Source organism: Aethalodelphis obliquidens, unplaced genomic scaffold (assembly GCF_003676395.1).
Source record: "Aethalodelphis obliquidens isolate GAN/ISIS:26980383/991018 unplaced genomic scaffold, ASM367639v1 scaffold10, whole genome shotgun sequence".
NCBI classification, from domain to species: domain Eukaryota; kingdom Metazoa; phylum Chordata; class Mammalia; order Artiodactyla; family Delphinidae; genus Aethalodelphis; species Aethalodelphis obliquidens.
This window is the reverse complement of record NW_020837954.1, coordinates 16,375,696-16,381,871: the sequence shown is the minus strand read 5'-3', so window position 1 is coordinate 16,381,871 and position 6,176 is coordinate 16,375,696. Positions and strand designations below refer to the sequence as shown.

General features: G+C 32.3%; 1 non-coding gene across 1 annotated transcript; it reads left to right on the top strand.

The window, feature by feature from the left end:
• Positions 1 to 1,230: 1,230 nt before the first annotated feature.
• Positions 1,231 to 1,303, top strand: TRNAG-GCC (transfer RNA glycine (anticodon GCC)). The gene has a single exon. It is a non-coding gene; the product is annotated as a tRNA-Gly (tRNA).
• Positions 1,304 to 6,176: the final 4,873 nt, after the last annotated feature.

Sequence of the window (6,176 nt, the reverse complement as noted above, 5' to 3'; positions counted from 1 at the left end):
TCTTTGAAACATACAACCTACAAAGGCTGAATCAGTAAAAGAAGAGAAAATCTGAGTAGCCTAATTACTAGTAAATAGATTGAGCCAGTAATCAAAAATCTCTCAATGAATAAAAGCCCAGCACCAGATGGTTTCATTAGTGAATTTTACCAAACATTTAAAGGATTAATACCAATCCTTCTCAAAATCTTCCAAAAACTTGAAGAGGAGGGAACATGCCCAAACTTATTTTACAAGGCCAGCATTATTCTGATAACACAGCCAGATAAGGACAATACTAGAAAATAAAACTATAGGCCAATATCCCTGATGAATATAGATGAAAAAAATCTCAACAAAATCCTAGCAAACCAAATTCAGCATCACATTAAAAGTATTATTCATCATGATTAAATGAGATTTATTCCTGGGATACTGATGGTTCAACATACGCAATCAATCAATGTGATATATTGCATTAAAAGAATGAAAGAATAAAAATGATTTCATCATCTCAATAGACAAAGAAAAAGTATTTGACAAAATTCAACATCCATTCATGATTAAACATTTAAAAATTAGGCATAAAAGGAACATATCTCAATATAATAAAGGACATATATGACAAACCCACAGCTAATATCATACTCAATGGTGAAAGGTTGAAAGCCTTTCCTCGAAAATCAGGAACAAGACAAGGGTGTTCCTCTCACCATACCTATTCAACGTAGTACTGGAAGCCCTACCTAGAGCAATCAGGCAAGAAAAAGAAATAAAAGGCATCAGAATTGGGAAAGAAGAAGTAGAGTTAACTCTACTTTCAGATTACATGGACTTTATATATTTTAAAAATCCTAGAGACTGAACCAAAGAAATTGTTAAAACTAATCAATGAATTCTGTAAAATTGTAGGATATAAAATTAACATACAAAATTCACAGTGTTTCCATACACCAACAAAAAAATTCCTTAAAAAAAAAAGAAATGATCACATTTACAATAGCTTCAAGAACAGTAAAATACTTAGGAGTAACTTTAACCAAGAAAGTGAAAGATCTCAACTCTGAAAACAAGACATTGATAAAAGAAATCAAAGAAGGCACTAATAAATGGAAAGGTATCATGTGTTCATGAATTGGAAGAATTAAATGTTAAAATGTCAATGCTACCAAAAGATATCTATAGATTCGAGGCAACTATCAAGATTCCAATGGTAATTTTTACAGAAATAGAAAAAACACTCCAGGGACTTCCCTGGTGGTCCAGTGGTTAAGACTCTGCACTGCCAATGCAGGGGGCACAGGTTTGATCCCTGGTCAGGGAACTAAGATACCACATGCCACATGGTGTGACCAAAAAAAAAAAAAAGAAAAAGAAAAAACACTCTAAAAGTTTATGTGAAACCACAAAGACCCTGAATAGCCAAAGAAATCCCAAGATAGAAGAAAGCAGGAGGTAACACATTTCCTGATTTCAAGCTATATTATAAAGTTATAATAATTCAAACAGTATAGTACTGGCATAAAAACAAATAGACCAACAAATCAACAGCCCAGAAATAAACTCAAGTGTATATGATCGACTAATATTCAACAGTTGAGAAAAGACAGTCTGTTCAATAAATGGTGCTGGGAAAACTGGATAGTCACATGTAAAAGAATGAAACTTGACACCTATTTTACACCACTCATAAAAATTAACTTGAAACGGATTAAAGACTTAAATGTAAGACATTAAATTCCCAGGAGAAAGCATTAGAATAAAGCTCCTTGACATGGGCTTTGGTAATAATTTTTTGGAAATTACACCTAAAGCCTAAGTAACAAAATAAAAAAGTGAGACTACATCAAACTAAAAAGCTTCTGCACAGCAAAAAAAACCATCAACAAAATGAAAAGACTACCTATGAAATGGGAAAAAAATTTTGCAAACTTTATATCTGATAAGGGGTTAATAATAAATATATAATAGCAAAAAATCAAATAATCCACTTAAAAATTAAGCAAAGGAAAACTGAGTGGACATTTTTTTCAAAGAAGATACACAAATGGCCTACAGGCACAAGCATACCATGGAGTTATTGGGGGTTTGGTTCCAGACCACCACAATAAAAGCAAATATCACAAAGTATGTCATACAAATTTTTTGGTTTTTCAGTGCATATATAAAAGTTATGTTCACACTATACTGTAATTAAGTATACAGTAGCATTATGTATAAAAAAACAATGTACATACCTTAATTAAAAAATACTTCATCGCTAAAAACTGCTATCCATTATCTGAGCCTTCAATGAGTCATAATCTTTTTGCAACAGTAGAATCAATGATCACTGATCATATCACCACAACAAGTATAATAATAATGAAAAAGTTTGAAATATATGCGGGAATTACCAAAATGTGACATAGAGACACAAAGTGAACAACTGCTGTTGGAAGAATGGTGCCAGTAGAGTTACTCAATGCACTGTTGCCACGACTTTCAATTTGTAAGGAATACAATAACTGAGAAGCCCAACAAAACAAAGCACAGGAAAGCGAGGTATGTCTATACATGAAAAGATGCTCATCATCACTAGTCATTAGGAAAATGCAAATTAAAACCAAAATGAGATATCATCTCATGCCTGTTAGAATGGCCATCATCAAAAAGATAAGAGATAATAAATGCTGGTGAGGATATGGAGAAAAGGGAATCTTTATGCACTATTGAAGGGATTATAAATTGGTACAGCCACTGTGGAAAGCATTATGGAGGTTCCCCAAAAATTAAATATAGAACTACCATATAATCCAGCAATTCTACTTCTGAGAGTATATCTAAAGGAAATGAAAACAAAAACTCGAAAACATAGTGGAACCTTCATGTTCATAGCAGCATTATTTACAATAGCCAAGACATGGAAACAACCTAAGTGTCCATCAGTGGATGAATGGATAAAGATGTGGTGTATATATACACAAAAGAATACTAGTCAGCCATTAAAAAAAAAGGGGGAAATCCTACCATTTGTGATAACATGGATGGACCTTAAAGGGATTATGCTGAATGAAATGTCAGAAAGAAACAAATATTGTATGATCTCACTTACATGTGGAATAATAACACACATACACATCCAACTTATAGAAAAATAGATCAGATTTGTGGTTACCAGAGGTAGTGGGTGGAGGATAGGGAAATTGGAGGAAGGTGGTCAAAAGGCACAATCTTCCAGTTATAAAATAAATAAGTACTAGAGATGTACAACATGTTGACTACGGTTAACACCACTGTATGACATCCAGAAAAGTTGCTAAGAGAGTAGATCCCAAGAGTTCTCATTACAATGAAACATTTTTTTCTCTTTTTATTGTATCTATATGAGATGATGAATGTTAACTAAACCTACTGTGGTAATCATTTCACACTATGAGTGACTCAAACCATCATGCTATACACCTTAAACTTATACAGTGATGCATGTCAATTATCCCTCAAAACTAAAAAAACAAAAACTAAAATAAAAAAGTTTAAAATAGTCTCTGAAAAACATATATACATTTATTTATGTAGATAAATAAATATATATACATATATTTTTATATGTAATTTTTATATAATTATGGAGTTTTTACATAGCTTTTCAACATCTCCTTTTGATCCTCTCCCTTTAAAATCCTATGTTCCAGACATATCAAATTATTGATACATGCTGAATGTAACATGCTATTTTCCTCAGTATTTTTGCAGAGATGCTACATGTACCTAAAACACCTTCTACTTTCCTCCTCCACTCACCCACATTCATCTGGCTCATCTTTGATTCCTATAGTGCCTAACTAAAAAAAGAAAGAATATATTTTTCTATATTCCATTTTCCAATTCACTTTTTATAGTTTATTTTGGTATCAGTGCTCACTGATACTTGGATTATCCATGAAAATACCTGATATAAATTACTTTTAATACCAAATAAATATAGCATAAAATGAATGAGAATATAGAACTACATCTTATGTATTTCTTCAAAGTGATAATTGAAAATTAATAGTTCAGGGCTTCCCTGGTGGCGCAGTGGTTGAGAGTCCGCCTGCCGATGCAGGGTACGCGGGTTCGTGCCCCGATCCGGGAAGATCCCACGTGCCGCAGAGCAGCTGGGCCCGTGAGCCATGGCCGCTGAGCCTGTGCGTCCGGAGCCTGTGCTCCACAACGGGAGAGGCCACGACAGTGAGAGGCCCGCGTACCGCAAAAAAAAAAAAAAAAAAAGAAAATAAATAGTTCAGAACTGAAAGTGAATATTTTGCTCACTTTTTTCAATTTGCTGGCCTGAGCCCTCATTTCGTTTAAAGATTAAAAGCCATTTTCACTTCTCCCAGTGTCATTAAAAATAAATTAATATTTGTGAAGTATATTTTAACATTTATTTCAAATTAAACCTGAAAAATTGTAACTAGTAGAAATCCAGAGACAAGAGCCTCATTTTCATCATGTATCATTAAAAGGAGATTTCACTTAAGAAAACAAAAATAAATACACAGACACAGACACACATGTACACACGCAAAATAAAAGAATCTGATATCATTGGTATGGCCTTGACTCAGACAACCATTGAGGAAGCTTCAGGACCTTGGAAGTTCACTAAAATGCTGCAGCTTTCCCATAATACTTACTCTATCAATGTAGTCAATTTTTCTCCTAAAAAATAGAAATAATTCTCAAAATATACTAGATATTTGAAACTAAATTTTAGTGTTTATTAAATGCCAACAAGGAAAATAATTGTTAAACTCATTATGAAACACCCTGCTTAAGAGGAATTGTTTCTAAGATTATAGATTCATTTTTACTTCATAGACATGTGATAAACCTGATTATGACTGAGGTCATATTTTAAGTCAACAAAAGGAATTTTCAATACAAATACTGGCCTGTAATCAAATGCTACCTTCTCAACCAAGTCTACTCAAACCACCCTCCTCCATATACCCCAAATTCTTAGCCCTTAGCCTGCTCTACTTTTCCCCATAGCACTTTGCTTTCTAATATCCTACAAAATTTATGTACTTGTAATATATATTTTTACTTATGTTTCCTCACTGGTATATAAGCCTCAGAAAGGAAGGAAATTTTGTCTATTTTACTTCCTGATTTAGCTAAGAACAATATAATAGCGCTTCTGAATAAAATTAGGGCAAGTCAATCAAATTAAAGAATAAAATAGCAAAAGGGATTTTCTCTTGGTTGAAATCTAATATAATAAGCAAACAGAACTGTATTGATCCTATATCATGTCACAATCTAAACTTCTCTGTCATTAGAACAAGCCATCACCACCCATTACTCTACATCATCTTAACACAGCAGCAGAAGTAACTGTGTTTAACATGTCCTGGTTTCTGCACTTCAGAATACCATGGATTTACTACATCAGATACCTAGGTCATTTCATTTTTGTTTATTTTTACTATGAATTCTAAAAGTTTAATAGTAAAACCTACAGGTAAAATATGTATGACTCCTTCTAAGATCCTCAAATTAAATGAAATTTTTACCCAGAAAATTTTAAAATATTGAAACTTATCTTTTTCTTGTTGAAGGTATCTTTGATTTATCAGTTTTAAAACTGTAATGAAGCAAGAAAATTACAATTATAGAAGAGGACCAAGATTTATTATTTGCTCTTTTTGATATGATGGATAGAAAATGAATCTTAAACTATAAAAAATGCATAATAAAATTACCAAAGTTTTTATGCTTTCCAAGCTAATAATTAGAAGACTAAAAGAACATCAGTACTTGATAGATGGAATAATCCTGTTATTTACACATCAAGGTTTGTTTGACATTGAACAGAAAACAGTATTGTTGATGGCTGTGCTTAAACTGTAATAAATATGCCACCCATGTTTCATTATTGAAAAGAAGCAAAATATGCCTGTGTTTGTTGGTTGGTGCATTTACTTTTTTTCTGAGAATTTTCCAGATATTTTACATCTTACTATTAACTCATTTTGAATATACTGCTTTGATTTGAAACACTAAGTCTTTCATCGTAAGCCAAAGTGAGATTTATACAGATGAGATAAATATTTCCAAATATTACCTCATGAAAGTATTAATATCATAAAAAATAAAGGTGGGCATTGGTATGCTTCATAATGTTGAAAGTGGTGATAAAGTTCAACATTAAACTTGATAAATATTTTTTC